Raw genomic sequence first — 14,741 nt, 5'->3', positions numbered from 1 at the left:
TCGGAGAACATTCGAAGCAGAATCATCCAGATCATCTGCTTAGATCCTAAAGTTTGCGGGAATCAAGCTCAAAGGTCCGAAAACATCAACAAATCATAAATCAGTGAAACTCTACGGATTCAAGCCTCTAAAGCCCCGAAGAACTTCCACCACAAACCTTCAAATACAAAGAACATTCGAAGCAGAATCATCCAAACTATCTGCCTAGATCTCAAAGTTCACTGGAATCAAGCTCAAAAGCCTCAGAAACCTCAAACAACCACAAATCAGTGAAGCTCCATGGATTCAAGCCTCTAAAGCCCCGGAGAACTTCCACAACAAACCTTCGAAGACGACGAACGCCCGAAGAACACACGAAGAACACAAAGAACACGAAGAATAAAGAATTTCTAACGAGCTCATAGCCAGAGATTCATTGTAATTCTATTCACATCATTGTAAACAAGATCTTCGATCCATTCCTCAACCAAATTGAAGGATATCTTGTGTTCAAAACAAAATCACATCATCACAAATCCAATCAAAAAATCTTTTAAGGAGATCGAATCAGAGGATAACTCTTTTGTAATCACAGAGAATTGTACCACACAATCATCAATACAAATTTGCATTTGTGAAACTATTTTACTTGTTTGATTTATTTCGAACGAGAGATTTAGTCCCTTACAATAACAAATAAGACAAAAGGAGGTGTTTTTTTTTTTGGTTGAGAAACAGACAAAAAAGGAAGTGTGAAAGGTATATTAAAACGATATTTGGTGGTCCTCTGTACATAAATTAAACAGCCACGTGACAGATAAAATGACATAAAATGATTTTTTTTTTTTTTTTTTTTTGGTTAACCAAGCTAATAGCATAAATTAAGCAACAACAAGTCTATTACAAAAAAGCTCAGCTTTATCAAAAGCTAGCATATTATCCACCATAGGCGGCGATTCATACAACAAAAGGAAATCAATAAGTGGGGTTACTCCCATGTTAGCAAGCTTATCAACATATCTATTAGCTTCCCTAAAGATGTGGGTCACTGTGCAGCTAGGGAAGGCTTTGATCAGGTTCTGCAATCATTCAAAAGAGGTTCTAACCTGAGATTAAGAGAGGAGGGGTTGGTAAGTAAATGTACAAGAACATCAACATGAAGTTCTATATTAATATTAAGAATCTCTAATTGCCAAGCTAATAAGAGGCCATCTTTGAGGGCCCAAAGTTCTACCAATATGCTGGACATACTCCCAAGTTTTCTCTTAAATCCAACCACCCAATCTTCATTGCTATCACGTAACACACCACCTCCCCCAGCCTTTATCGAATTTCCAAACACAGCACCATCAGTGTTGAGCTTCACCCTGTTAGGAACTTTATCTGCATTGGTGTTGTATTAGCATTGTAGTGTATAGCAGCTAAGCAAGTGGCATGTGTGTGTAGTGTATAGCAGCTAAGCAAGTGGCACATGTGTGTTGTATGAATTAGTAAGGGGTTAGTCAGTGAGGAAATGACTAGCATTCTGTTAGGTAAGGTAGTTTCACAGATATATAGGAAGGATTGATTTTGTATGAGGGAAGCAATAATACTTCAAGCATTCTCTTACTCTGATCTCTCTATCTTTCTATGGAGGCCTGGTCCCCTTGAAGTGACCACATTTCTCTTTCTTTTCCATTTCCTATAAGCAGAATCATATCATTTGGTATTAGAGCAGTGATCCAAGATTGGGCAACATGACTGAGACAAGATCAAATTCCCAGAATTCCAAAAAAAAAATTGCTGCTTTATCCAAGATTACTGACAACCATGAACAAACCCTCCAAGAAATCAAGAAGCAATCACAAACCCTCACCACATTTATGCAGAAGTGGGTTGATTCTGAGGAGCAACGTCAACAATCACCACAATCTAGAGGGTATTTGGTTAATGCTACGGTTTCCAATGAAGGCCATGAACATTTACCACTTGGACCAATCAAGAATCTGAGGCTTAAGTTTCCAAGATTTCAAGGAGAGGATCCTACTTGCTAGATATACAGAGCCAATCAATTTTTTTCATATCACAACACTCCTGAGCATCATAAGGTGTTAATGGCTTCATATCATCTTGATGGTGAAGCTCTAATTTGGTTTCAAGAGGCTAAACAGGCAAGAGGGCTTGCAAGCTGGGAAGTGTTTGTTCAAGCTTTGCAGACACAATTTGGGACCATTGCCTATAATGACCCTATGGAAGCATTGACAAGACTCAAGCAGATGACTTTTGTGGTGGCTTACAAAGGTAATTTCGAAATTTTGTCTAATAGAATCATAGGGTTATCTAAGTCTCACAAATTAATTTTTTTTTTAAGTGGATTAAAGGATGAGATAAGATTGACTGTTAGAATGTTAGTTCCTAAAACCCTTAATGAAGCTTTTGGGTTAGCAAAGATTCAAGAAGAATACGTTAACAGTAGTAGGAAAGGATTTAGGGGTGTAACTAATAATGGGAAGGCTTCAATTTTAGGTGCCCTTAAATTGGAAGCTAGGGTGGAGCCAAGAACTAAGGTCCCATTGTAGAGGTTGATTGGTGCACAAATGGAGGAAAGGAGGAAACAAGGGTTGTGTTACAAATGTGATGAGAAGTGGCAAATGTGGACAAATGCAAGGGAGCTAAACTGTTTTTGTTGGAGGAAATATCCATGGAACTAGAACCTAGAGCTTCAGGTGTGCAGTTGGTTGAGATTTCCAATGATGAGGTGCTGTTAGAGCCTCAAGGTGCATTTCAAAGGAGTGGGGTTGGCAAGGATGGCATTGACCCTGCTGAGATTACTTTATATGCATTACTAGGGTGCCCTACTTCTAAGACCATGAGGGTAAGGGGAAGAATCAAGAAACAAGAAGTGGTGTCTCTTATTGATTCTAGGAGCACCCACAATTTCTTGGATGCTTCTGTGCTACCAAGATTGCAGCTACAACTTGATACCTCTCGGGTATTAGAGGTTAAAGTAGTTGATGGCACAATCATCAAGACTTTAGGTCACTGTCCAGGAGTCACTATCACTATACAAGGGTATTAGTTTGTCATAGACTTTAATGTCTTACATTTAGGAGGTTGTGAGGTGGTTCTTGGTACTCAATGGTTGAGTTCTTTGGGGGAGATTAGCTGGGACTTCTAGTTATTGACCATAAAATTTATGTACTTGGGTAAAAGGGTGTTTTTGCAAGGATTATAGACTACTCCATCAACCATTTCAGAAGCTGCAAAGGCTGATAGGTTTCTTAGTGGTTCAGAAAGGAAAGGCCTAGTGCTACATATCTCAGCATCTCCTACATCTGCTGCTGCCCCTGCTCAGTCTCAATTGCCTGATGTGCTTGCTGCTTTGTTGGTTGAATTTTCAAAAGTGTTTGCTATTCCCACTGGTTTACCACCTGTTAGAAGTCATGAGCATGGCATTGTCCTTAAGGAAGGCTCCCAACCTGTCTATGAAAGGCCTTACAGGTATCCTTACTTCCAAAAATCTATAATTGAGAAAATTGTGAATGAGTTGTTGGAGTTGGGTTATATTCAGCCTAGCCAAAGTCCATTTTCTTCACTTGTCTTACTTGTAAGAAAGGCTGATGGTAGTTGGAGGATGTGCATTGACTATAGGGTTTTAAATAAGGCAACCATTAAAGATAAGTTTCCAATTCCAATGGTAGATGAATTGTTGGATGAACTAGCAGGTGCTTCCATTTTCTTTAAACTTGATTTAAGGTCAGGTTATCATCAAATAAGAATGAAGAGTGAGGATGAGCCCAAGACTACCTTTAGAACTCATGAAGGACACTATAAGTTCCTAATCATGCCCTTTGGGCTAACTAATGCCCCATCCACCTTTCAAGCATTAATGAATTCTATTTTTAGACCCTATTTGAGAAAATTTGTTCTAGTATTCTTTGATGACATCCTTGTTTTCAGTAAGTGCTTGGATGATCATGTTTCTCATTTAAGGACTGTTTTAAGGATCTTGCTTTCTAATCTGCTTTATGCTAAGCAATCTAAATGTGTCTTTGGGTGTTCTGAAGTAGATTATTTGGGTCATATAATCTCTGGAGAGGGTGTTAAGCTAATCCTAAGAAAATTTATGCAATGCTTCAGTGGCCAATACTAGAAAATGAGAAGGCTTTAAGGGGTTTCTTAGGTTTGACAGGGTATTATAGAAAGTTCATTAAGGGTTATGGCTCAATTGCTCAGCCCTTAACTGACCTTCTTTGAAAAGATGTTTTTCATTAGGATGACAAGGCTTTGGCAACATTCACCAAGCTAAAAGTAGCTATGACTCAGCCTCCTGTGCTAGCTCTTCCAGACTTTTCTAGACTATTTGTCATAGAGTGTGATGCATCTAGTTGTGGTTTGGGAGCTTTGTTAATGCAAGATCAGAGACCAATTGCATTTCATAGTCAGGCTTTGAAAGGGAAGAATCTTCATTTGTCCACTTATGAGACTAAGTTACTAGCTTTGGCTACTGCAGTCAGGAAGTGGAGGTCCTATTTGCTTAGTAGGCCCTTTGTGGTTAGGACTGATCACCAAAGTAAAGTTGTCATTGGAACAAAGAATTGCTACTCCATCTCAGCAGAAATGGCTAGCTAAACTGTTGGGATATGCCTTTGTGGTGGAATATAAAAAGGGCAGTGATAATAGAGTGGCAGATGCTCTATCAAGGAATCCCACTTTCACTTCTGAGTGGTTAGGTCCTATTTCTAATTCCAGGACTAGTTGCTTGTTCCTGCTGTCAGTCCCTGACCCTACCTAGTTGTCCCTATTAAGAGATAGTTATTCTCAAGATGCTTTTCTTCAGAACATTATTGCTGCCATTCAAGCTGGAAATCCACCTAAAGGATTCATCTTCCAGAATGAGTTATTGTTTTACAAGGGTAGGTTCTATATCAGTCCACATTGTTTTCTCAAATCTCAATTTTTGCATCATGTCCACAGCAGCCCCTTGGCTGGTCACTCCGGATTCTTAAAGTCTTATCAAAGAGCTAAGAAGGAATTTTATTGGCCTGGAATGAAGTTTGATCTTAAGAAGTTTGTGAGGGATTGTGATGTCTGTCAGAGGATTAAATCTGACACTACTTCCTCAGTTGGACTACTTCAGCCATTGTCACTTCCCACCACTCCTTAGACAGATGTGAGCTTGGATTTCATAGAAGGTCTTCCTAAGTCTATGGGGTATGAGGTGATTTTAGTAGTTGTGGACAGATTAACTAAATATGCTCACTTTGTTCTAATTTCTCATCCCTATAATGCAGCCAAGATTGCTTCCCTCTACATGCAACATGTTTTCAAGCTCCATGGTATGCCTACATCTATAATTAGTGACAGGGATGCTCACTTCTCTATTTTGATCTGAATTGTTTAGGCTTTAGGGAACTGACTTGGCTATGTCCTTAGCATATCATCCTCAGTTAGATGGGCAGACTGAGATTGTTAACAAGTGCTTAGAACAGTATTTGAGAGCTTTCACCAGTGACAGACTACATCAGTGGGCAACCTGGCTTCCCTTGACTGAGTATTAGTTCAACACTTTCTTTCACACTAGTTTAAAGTTACTTTGTATGGTTTCCCTGCCCCTAAGCTACAAGCCTATATTCCTGGCACTACTAGGGTGGATGCCTTGGATTCCTTATTATGTCAAAGACAGGTTGTTTTGGACACCTTGAAGACTCATTTGGTTGCTACACAAGCTAGAATGAAGTTTCAGGCAGATAAACATAGGCAGGACAGATCATTTGAAGTTGGGGATTGGGTTTTTTTAAGATTGCAGCCATACAGACAGCAGTCTTTGGCTTTCGAGGGGAGATGGAAGCTTTCACCAAGGTATTTTGGTCCATTTCAAGTCTTACAGAAGATTGGTCTTATGTCATACAAGCTGGATCTTCCTCCTGAATCAAAAGTTCACCCTGTGTTTCATGTTTCTTGTTTAAAAATGAAGCTAGGACAACATGTTACACCTATTCCTACCTTACCACCTGTTGATGAGTCAGGACAGGTACTCTCAGAACCTATTGCCATGTTGAAGACTAGGACAAAAGCTTTGAGATCTTGGGTTATTATTGAGGTTTTGGTTCAATGATTGGGCTTTTCAACTGCTGAAGCTACTTGGGAATCCCTGCATCTGTTGCAGCTTGCCTCTCCTCACCTTGTGGGCAAGGTGCTTTGAATGGGAGGGGTAATGTTAGGAACTTTATTTGCACTGGTGTTGTATTAGCATTGTAGTGTATAGCAGCTAAGCAAGTGGCATGTGTGTGTGTGTGTAGTGTATAGTAGCTAAGCAAGTGGTATATGTGTGTTGTATGAATTAGTAAGGGGTTAGTTAGTGAGGAAATGACTAGCATTCTGTTAGGGAAGGTAGTTACATAGATATAAAGGGAGGATTGATTTTGTATGAGGGAAGCAATAATACTTCAAGCATTCTCTTACTCTGATCTCTTTATCTTTCTATAGAGGCCTGGTCCCCTTGAAGTGACCACATTTCTCTTTTTTTTTCCATTTCCTATAAGAAGAATCATAACACACCCAACCAGGCATGGGTTTCTTCCAACTAATTTGGATTTGCACTCTAGGCAGCTTGTTTGAATAGTCTAGGAAGAGAGCAAAAAATTCAGCTCCTTTCTTAATGCTTTGAACATGAATGTTGGCCTCCTTTCTCCCTGTCTAAAAGATGAACCTATTCCTATGGAGCTAAATCTGCCAAACAGCTTGGGTAAACACAAACTTCCAAGGTATACAAGGTTGCAAGAGAGATTCATGGGATTCACAATTGTTTTTTATCCAATCCACCGAAAGGGTGTCGAAGAAGTCCTGTCTAGCATCATCAATACCCAAATACCTCCAAACTTCCCTAGCCACACTGCAATCACACAATACATGAATAATGGACTTCATACCAACTCCACAAAGATCACAAGTATTATCAAGATTAAAACCCCTTAAACCTAGCACTTCCTTTGTAGGGATACTAGAGTGAAAGCATAGCCGAAGGAAGAATTTAATTCTAGGTGAGGTTTTTGCCTTCCAGACCCAAGGTTTGTGACTGGTCAAGTTCAAGGGGTTTAAACCCTTAGCAAGAAGATAAGCTGACTGAAGATTGAAACTTTCATCATTAGAGAAAGCCCAAATAAGAATATCTTCTTGAATAGGATTGGCAGCAAGTGGCACCCCTTGAATTTCCTTTAGGATTATTACTAGGAAGACATAGGACGAGTCTAGAACATTGGCAAGGAACTCTTTAACTGATTGCTTCCCTTCCTCTTCTAAGAGAGGTCCTTGAATTTACTTCCTAAGAGGGCCTTAGGCTAGCCAAAAATCATCACAAGCGCTCACTGCCTCTCCATTGGAGATGGACCACTTCAAGCCTTTATTAAAGATAGCACCTCCATTTTTGCAAGCTACCCAGGTACGGGAAGCACGTAATCTTCCTCCCCTTTCACCTAATCTGACAGGGGTAAGGTATTTTGAAGTGAGCATTTGTGCCGAAACTGCCTCCGAGCTCGAAGCAATCCTCCAACATAACTTAGCAAGGATGGCAGAGTTCCTAGCTTTCGTTTGAAAAATGCCAAGACCTCCTAGATTGGTTGGGGCAGTAACTTTATCCCACCTTACTAAGTGGAGCTTCCTTTTCTCTTCCGTGGAGCCCCATAGAAAATCCCTTGTAAGTTCATCAACTCTGTCACAGACTTTGGTGGGCAGCTTGCAGCACTGCATAGTATATTCAGTAATGTGGGTTACAAAAGCCTTGATAAGGACTAGCCTACCAGCAGGTGAAAGGCATTTAGTCTTCCATCCAGCCAACTTAGCATGGACTTTGTCAACCACAGATTGGAACTCATTGCGATTTCTACCTTTGTGCTTGAAGGGAAAGCCTAAGTATTTCCCCAGATTGTTGGTTTTATTGATTCCCAACTGCTGATCCATGGCAACACAAACTTCCTATGAAACATTTGGAGAGAAGAAGATTTTGGACTTCTCTTTGTTGATTTTCTGAACTGAGAGAGAGAAAAATTCCTCCAAGACATCCAAAATGGCCTCACAGTTTTCTTGATTAGTTTTCGCAAACAACAAGAGGTCATTTGCAAAAAACATGTGGGAAAAGCCAGGTCCATTCCTAGAAGCTTTCACCTTATCCCAATCTCCATCCTCACTTCTTGTTGATGAGAGAGCTAAGAAGTTCCATATACAGAATAAAAATTTACGAGGAAATTGGGTCCCTCTATCTGAACCCTCTCAAAGGTTGAAATTCCTCTAGCTGCTCTCCATTAAACAGAAGGGAGACAAAAATGGGGGAAATACAGCTTAGGATAAGCTCCACAATGGCATTATGAAATCCTAGACTAAATAGGACATTTCTCACAAAGCTCCATTACATACGATCTTATGCTTTCTCTAAATCAGTCTTTATGATCATATACCCAAATTTCTCTTTCTTCTTTTCTAAGGTATAGAGCAATTCTTGGGCCACTATAAAATTATCTGATCCTCTTCTTCCAGCAATAAAAGCTGTTTGGGAGGGAGAGACAAGCTTAGGCATGAGATGCTTCATCCTTAGGACAAGGATTTTAGACACAACCTTATAGACGATGTTGCACAAACTTATGGGACGAAAGTGGCCAAATAACAAATTATGAACTTATATCACAATTATGAACTATTAATTTTCAAAGAGATCTGAAATGCAACTTAAATATAGATAAATGGCTTTTTGGAACATGGAGTGGTCCACTAAAATAAGACATATCTTATCTTGGATTATTGGGCCTAATTAGCATTTTACTCAACTAAATTTGATCTAGTCCATCTTACATAGACCTAATCTTTTAATTTTGTGTAAAACTTAGACCCAAAATTAGACTTACTGATCTTCTAATAAAATTTCTATTGTCTACACCACAGTACTTTTCAATCCAAAATTAAGAAGGAAAGAAAAAAAGAATTTGTGTGCCTTACGAAAAGAATCAATTTAATCCTCAATTAGTCCAAAATGGACCTAAGTGAACTGAAATGGATCGAAGGAGGCTGAATTTTGACCGAAATGGACCAAAGTTAACAGAATGGACCAAAATGAACCGAATTGACCGAAGTGGACCAAAATAGACTTAATTGGACCGAATACTATGCTGATGTGATTCAAAAGGAGCGTAACAATAATAAGGGGAAATTATACTTTACCACCATAAACTATACCTCATGTTAGACTTTGCACCCTAAACTTTTTTAATGCACTTTTTACATTCTAAATTATGACATTTGTACCCTAAATTATGATACTTTGCACCCCGACATTAAGTTTGCCGTTAGCATAGATGGAAAAATATGATACCATGTGAAAAGACCTAATTGCCCCTCTTCTCAATACTTTAAAATCAAAAGATAAATTACACTTTACCACCCTAAACTATATTCCTTATTACACTTAGCACCCTAAACTTTGAATTTTCATCCAAGTTAATAGCGAACTTAACGGCAGGGTGCAAAGTGTAACATGGATCATAGTTTAGGATGCAAAATATGCATTCAAAAAGTTTAGAGTGCAAAGTATAACAAGAGGTATAGTTTAGGGTGGTATAGTGTAATCTCTCCTAATAATAAATGATATGCTTCAACTTTTAGATATTATATAGATTTATAAGACTTATATATCGTAAAATTTATACTAACTACAATATCACTAAAAAGTAATTATGTTTATAAAAGAAAAGTAATTATGAATTTGTTTATTATGTTGTTGATGCGAAGCAAATTAATCATGTCACTTTGTAAATTTTTTAGTTAGTAAAAGATAACGTTTAAATGTTCTTTTTTTTTACTATCAAAATTTTAAATAAAAGCATTCATAAGATGCTTTATTAAAAAAAAAAAATTATTGTTAATTACTATTAATTTAAAAAATTCTTAAATGACTTCATGTACTAATATATTTGAACAATATAATTAAATTTAACTCATTTAGTTATTTACTAATAGATTTTACAATTGAAATGTACCGAAGTGGCCCAAATGAACCTAAATGTTATGTTGATGTGGCAAAAGTAACAATATATGCTACACTTCAGTTTTTAGATATATATATATATATATATATATAGAGAGAGAGAGAGAGAGAGAGAGAGAGAGAGAGAGAGAGAGAGAGATTAAATTCTATAAGGATGGGATGTAAAACTCATGTTTTACACCATCCAATAAGTGATTGCCACATCAGTATTTTACTTAAAATTCAATACATCCTACCACACCTAATAACATCTCGATAAATTTTTAATTTGATTGGATTTATATATGGGTATTAGAATTGATTAAGTATGATTGTGTTTATTCTTAAATATATGATAAGATGATTTGGCATGTTGGGATTGGAGGGGTAAAACATGTGTTTTACACCACGTCCTTATAAAATTTAATCTCATATATATATATATATATAGATTATGTGTCTTCTAGTAAAAAAAGTAAAGAGTTTCCATTATGTTTCCAATGTTACTTTTTAGTTTTAAGAGCTTTATAAATCTTGAAATCTTAATCAGTTATTGCAACAACCCAGCTAGTCACTCCTTGACGAAATTCCAATGTCAAAAATATATGGTCAGTTTTTCTACATAAACCAACATGGTTACAAAACCATTAAGCAGAACCAAAGAAAACCTGGAATATGAGGTTGCACCAGCTTAGAATTGGATGAGTGGCTAACCAAAGAAGAGATGATGATGAAGCAAAAATCCAAAGAGTTATGGCTTAAGAAGGGAGACATGAACACGAGATTCTTCCATTTGTCAACACTCAAAAGGCGAAGGAAGAACCGAATCACAAAGATTAAATTGGACAATGGTTAGTGGATAAATGATACAGAAGACATTTAGCTTTATTTCAAGGAAAAATTCAGATCTCTCTACCAGTCATCCAATCCGCAATTTCCAAACAATTTGGAAGGTCTAATCCAGGCACGTGTATCAGAGGAAGAGAACAGCAAACTTTGTGAGGTTCCATTTGCAGAGGAAATTAAAAGAACCGTCTTCAATATTAATTCTTGGAAAGCTCCGGGTCCAAACAGGCTTCCGGAACTATTTTACAAGCATTATTGGGACATTGTGGGGAACTAAGTTATCTTGACAGTACAAATTTTTTTTAGGGATGGGTGGATGTTGAAGGAATTAAATAAAACTTTTATCACCTTGATCCCCAAAAAGAAAGGAGCGCACAACTTTAATCATTTCAAACCAATCAGCTTGTGCAACGTTTGCTACAAAGTAATATTGAAGATAATGGTAAATAGGATGAGGCCACTGCTAAATAGAATGATTGACCCTGCTCAGGTGGCTTTTGTTCCTAATAGAGGAATTACAAAGAATGTAGTTTTAGCTGTTGAAAAATATGACTAAATAAACAAGTTTTGATTCAACAATACAAACCCTAAAAAATTAGCAATGACAAAAATAAATAGATAGAGTTAGAAAGATCTCACAAACTATAGAATCACGCAAAATGCATTGTCTTTAAAGGTTGATTCGTGCCACCCGGAGTAGAACTCGGTGTGAATAGCTCTCTTGGCCGAACAACCCCCCAAGATTAGACTATAGTAATTTCTTCAAGTTGATCACACACTCAAGCAAGAAGAACTAGGAACAACCTTACTCTTGCCTTTCCTTTACTTAAAAAAAAAATTACTGAAGCTGAAACTTTTGCAGCAAAACAGAGCAAAGACAGAGGGGATATGCGGCTGGAGAAGAGAAAGAAAAATGATGTATGAATAGTGTGTGTTGTAGGGTTTATATGCTTACTAAGGGTCAGTTTGGGAGTTTATAAAGGAATGGAATGGAATGATCATTAAAGGAATAGAATGGAATGGAATGGAATGGAATTTAAAAATCTTGTTTGAATGTTATAAAATAAATGAATGGAATGGAATGGAAAGTAAGTAATAGCGTTTGGAAGTGACATTGAAAGGAATGGAATGGAATCATTTTATAATAACATTACTATTATACCCCTCATTTTAAAAAACATAAAAAATAATCAATGAGAACTTATTATTGCTTTGAAATGTTTAGTATTTAGTGGATGATGTGAAACTAGTTAGCCACAATTGGGTCTGTGTTAGATTATTGAATTACAATATAGTTTTGTCAAGATAATGGCATGAAAAATTGACAATAGCACAATGTCTGTTACAATATAGTTTCTGTTATGTTTGCTTCCTAATCAATAATTTAACAAATGAAGATAATGGCATGAAAAATTGACAATAGCACAATTTCTTTATTTCAATTTGAAAATATATGACAAGACATGAAGTAGGAAGCAAACATAACAGAACTTGTAGAAACATAAGAAAAAGAAAGACTTACTTGTGAGCAGTAACCAAAACTTGCAGCAGTCAAAGAATAACGTGTAACTATGTTGATGAACAACAGTAGCTTCAATGGTGTCTCATGAAACAGCAATAGCTTCACTTTGTAGCAAATAGGCAATAACGTGTAGCCATGTTTTTTTTCTTACGGCTGATTGAGAAAAGAATGGTTGATATTAAAGGGGTATTTAGGGGTTTTAACAAAAATTTCATTAAACCTAAACTCATTCCCTCCCATTCCTCCCAATTTTGAGGGAAACAAAAATTTGAAGTTTGGAGGGAAAAGGAAGGAATGAGCATTCCCTCCTAACCATTCTATTCCCTCCCACTTAAACTCCCAAACAAGAAGAGGGAAGAATATTCTAAAAATATTCCTTTTTTTCCATTCCATTCCCTCCTCCCAAATGGACCCAAAGGAAGATAAGTGGGCTGACTAAAGGGCAAGTCCTCCAACGGCTACTATGTAGATTTGGTGCCCAACGGGCTGCTCAGAAGCTCACCAACGGACACAACAAAATCAAATCAAGTTTGGGCTAAAAGAAAGTAAGGAAAAAGGTGAGGCCCAAGAATGATGTAATAAACCCAAACCCAAGCCCAAGCCAACACCTAGCCCATTGTGATCCAACTTACCACCTAAGATGTGCAAAGTCTTATAAACTCATAACAAGATTTATTCCTAACCAATGTGGGACATAAACATACCTTAAGTGTTTGAAACACACATACTCCAACATTAGCACAAGAAATGGTCCACAGTTTCAGTATTACAAAGAAGAAAAAAGGTTTTCTGGGGATTAAGCTAGATTTCATAAAAGCCTACAACAAAATAGAATGGAGTTTTCGAAAGGCAATGTTGAAGGCTTTTGGTTTCAATGAGAAGTTCATTAACTTGGTTCTTCAATGCCTATCTACTATTAACTTTACTCTTTTAATGAATTATGGTATTGTATCAAGCTTCACTCCCCAGAGGACTAAGGCAAGGTGACCCAATTTCCCCTTACCTCTTTATTCTTGGCTGTGAAGTGCTAATGAGGTTGATGAACAGGAAGATAAGTAATGGGAACTTAAGAGGAGTTAAGGTTGCTAGCTCAACCCCACCTATTTCCAAATTATGCTATGTTGATGACGTTTTGCTATTATGAAATGCTAGAATGGATGAGTTGACAACCCTCACCTGCTGCTTGGAAAATTATTGCAATTGGTCTGGCCAAGAAATAAGTATTGAAAAACCAGGAATTTTTTCCTCAAAAGGTGTATCCCACCTCTTTCTGAACCAGGTAAAATGCAACTAGGTTATTAAAAAACTATCTCAAAACTCCAAATACCTTAGTGTCCCTCTCTTTTTGTCAAATAAAAAATGCAAGGATCTCACCCCAACAATAGAAAGGCTTGATAGTAGGCTGGCATGTTGGAAGAGCAAGAACCTTTCATGGTCTAGGAGAGCTACTCTCATCAAATCAATGGCACAAGCAATACCTACCTATGCCATGTCAACCATTCAATTTCCAAAAAGTCTATGTGTCAAAATGAATACTGCGGTACGCAGATTTTGGTGGAAGCCTAAGGGAGAAAACAAACATTTCCTCACACTGATGGCATGGAATTCGCTGTGTTGGCCTCGAAAGGAGGGAGGGCTAGGATTTAGAAGTTTTTTGGAGTTTAATCAAGCTCTCCTCTTAAAACTTGCTTGGAGGGTCCTGTCAAGTAGGAACTGTCCATGCATAAATTTCTTGCGTGCAAAATACAAAGGGGAAATTGGCTCACTCACAAGACTTCAGGAAGCCCATCTTTTGTGTGGAAGAGCATTGAAGGGGTTAAAGAACTAGTTGCTAAAGCAACTTGTATAATAGTTGGAAATGGCAACACTATTAGAGTACGGGAAGACCCATGGATCCCGGATTCCCCACATTTCACCCCATCCCCAAGAGCTAGTGCAAACTTGGATGACATCATTGTGGTGTCTCAGCTCATAACAAACAATGGATCTGCTTGGGACAAATATAAACTATTTGCCTTATTCAATGAGGAGAGTGTTGCTGCTATTATTTGCAACCCAATTTCCCAAGTTGTGCAAAGGGATGTATGGGTATGGACCAAAACTAGTTCAAGAAAATTTTCAATTAAATCAGCCTATTGGCTCAATTGATACTCCCCTTCTCAGCACCAAGATAGAGTCAGAAGACTCATTTGGAAATCTAGAATTCATGAGAGATTAAAGATGCTTTTATGGAGGATAGCAACAGATTGTCTTCCCACAAGAAGCAAAATTGGCAGGTTTGTTGATTTGTCTAAAATTTCTTGTCCATTATGTCGTTGCGATGATGAATCTGCTCTCCATATCTTCTCTAATTGCTCTATGGCTAGAGGTTTATGGTTTGGAAGCAACTGGGGGATTAGGATG

This window comes from Quercus lobata, chromosome 1, assembly GCF_001633185.2.
Source record: "Quercus lobata isolate SW786 chromosome 1, ValleyOak3.0 Primary Assembly, whole genome shotgun sequence".
Lineage (NCBI taxonomy): Eukaryota > Viridiplantae > Streptophyta > Magnoliopsida > Fagales > Fagaceae > Quercus > Quercus lobata.
Note: the sequence above shows the minus strand (reverse complement) of the source record.